The sequence below is a fragment of the Gossypium arboreum genome, unplaced genomic scaffold (genome assembly GCF_025698485.1).
Source record: "Gossypium arboreum isolate Shixiya-1 unplaced genomic scaffold, ASM2569848v2 Contig00185, whole genome shotgun sequence".
In the NCBI taxonomy this organism is placed as follows: Eukaryota; Viridiplantae; Streptophyta; class Magnoliopsida; order Malvales; family Malvaceae; genus Gossypium; species Gossypium arboreum.
The window spans coordinates 116,929-119,221 of record NW_026440307.1 but is presented as its reverse complement, the minus strand read 5'-3'; the positions used below and the strand labels follow the sequence as shown (position 1 = coordinate 119,221).

The window sequence follows — 2,293 nt, the reverse complement described above, 5'->3', positions numbered from 1 at the left end:
ATAGTTTTATCTGCTAATTGAATGCTCATCCTAGTTTGTTTGGGTTTCCCCAAACCTAGTTGCTTAAACAATTTGTAAGGCATAACATTGATACTAGCCCTTAAGTCAGCCAACGCATTATTAAAATCTAAACTACCAATTAAATAATGACTTGTAAAACTCTATGGATCTTTTAGTTTGTTAGGCAGCTTATTCTGTAGAATGGTTGAGCAGACTGCGTTCAGCTCCACATGCGATGCTTCATCTAACTTTCATTTATTTTCCAGAAGCTCTTTTAAAAACTTGACTGCGTTTGGCATCTGCGAAAGGGCTTCAATAAACGGTAAGTTAGTATGTAGTTTCTTTAGAAGTTTAAGGAATTTACCAAATTGTTCATCTGAGTGGTCTTTCTTTGTCGCATTGGGGTATGGCACGTGAGGTTTATATTCTGTAATCACCAGCTTTGGCTCATTGTGGCCGACCTTATCCTTACCTATGCTTACCCCCATTTCTAGCCTTGGTTCTGAAACTAGCCCTTCCTCATCTTGAATGGAAATCGCGTTGAGTTGCTCCCTTGGGTTAGATTCAGTGTTGCTTGGCAGGCTACCTTGTGGTTATTCAGAAATCAACTTGGCAAGCTATCCAATCTAACTTTCGAGCCCCTAGATTGATGTTTTTTATTTTTGAGTGCGGTCTCGGCATTCTGAAAATGAGTTTCTGACACTGAGATGAATTTTGTTAGCATCTCCTCAAGGTTCAGTTTTTTCTCTTGTTGGTAGGGTGGTTGTTGGAAGCCTGGAGGTGGTGGTCTTTGATTCCCTTGGCCTCCCCATGAAAAATTAGGGTGGTTCCTCCAAGCTGCATTGTAAGTATTGCTATAGGGATTGTTTTGAGATCCAGGATTGTTACCCATATAATTTAACTATTTGTTCTCCATGTTGTAGCCATAAGGTGGCTATTCTGAACTGCTTGATCAGCCTCCACTTGCTTCACATTGTTTTACTGGGTGAACCTGTGAAGAACTAAGGAAACCATCAATTTTCTTATTCAAGAGTTCTACCTGATTAGAAAGTATGGTAACCGTATCGACGTTATAAATGCCGGCTGTTTTCGTTGGCTTTGTCCTCATGACTTGCCACTGATAGTTATTCAGTGACATCTACTCTATAAATTCATAGGCATCTTCAGATGTCTTATTATTGATGGTTCTACCAGCAGCTGCGTCAACCATTTGTCGAGTCGAAGGATTCATGCCATTATGAAAGGTTTGAACCTGTAGCCAAAGCGGTAACCCATGGTGAGGGCATCTTCTCAAGAGGTCCTTATATCTTTCCCATGCATCGTAGAGTGTTTCTAAATCCATCTGTACAAAGGAAGAAATATCATTACGTAATTTAGCCGTTTTAGCCGGCAGAAAATATTTTAATAAAAACTTTTCGGTCATTTGTTCCTAAGTAGTGATTAACCCTCGTGGCAACGAGTTCAACCACTGTTTAGATTTGTTTCTCAATGAAAAAAGGAATAATCGAAGACGAATGGCTTCATCAGAAACGCCATTAATTTTAAATGTATCACATAGTTCCAAAAAGTTTGCCAAGTGAGCGTTGGGATCCTTGTCCTGCAAACCATCAAACTGAACAAACTATTGTATCATTTGAATTGTGTTAAGTTTCAGTTCAAAAGTATTTGCGGCTACAGCCGGTCTAACTATGCTCGATTCAGTTCCTGTTAAAGAAGGTTTAGCATAATCATACATAGTGCGCAGAGCAGGATTCTGATTAACAGCAATCGCAGGAGGTAGCGGATTTTCTTGGTTTTCAGCCATCTCCTTGGATGTGGTTAGAGTATCGCCCTCTTGCTTGTCCTCTGTGTATCTTAGGCTTCGCCTTATTTCTCTCCGGTTTCTGTGAACTGTGCAATCAATCTCACTGTCAAAAAGTAGTGGTCCTGACGGGTTTCTTCTGGTCATAAACTAGAAAAACGTATCAGAAGGAAATAAGAGAAAAATTAGAAAAAAATAAAAATTTAAATTGTAATAAAAGTAAAGTGGCTAAAGTAATAAAATCGAGTTTTTCTAATATCTTAATTCCCCGACAACGGCGCCAAAAACTTGATGCGTGATATTCATAACAGGTTTTAAAGATTTATAAATGAAATGTTCTTGAGACTAACTTATTATCACGATTAAAGCAAGTGTACCTATCGAACAGTAGTATAGTTCAGCAAGACCGGATTGTCGAACCCAAAGGAACAACTAGTACTAGTATTTACTTCCTTTTTATTATCTAGCCTAAAATTTAAGAGGTTTGGTTGT

The 2,293-nt window shown here is 38.6% G+C and overlaps 1 non-coding gene across 1 annotated transcript; it reads left to right on the top strand.

Annotated features, from left to right (window-relative positions):
- Positions 1-1,268: 1,268 nt before the first annotated feature.
- LOC128288278 (small nucleolar RNA R71) lies at positions 1,269-1,375 on the top strand. Its single transcript, XR_008278710.1, has one exon. It is a non-coding gene; the product is annotated as a small nucleolar RNA R71 (small nucleolar RNA).
- Positions 1,376-2,293: the final 918 nt, after the last annotated feature.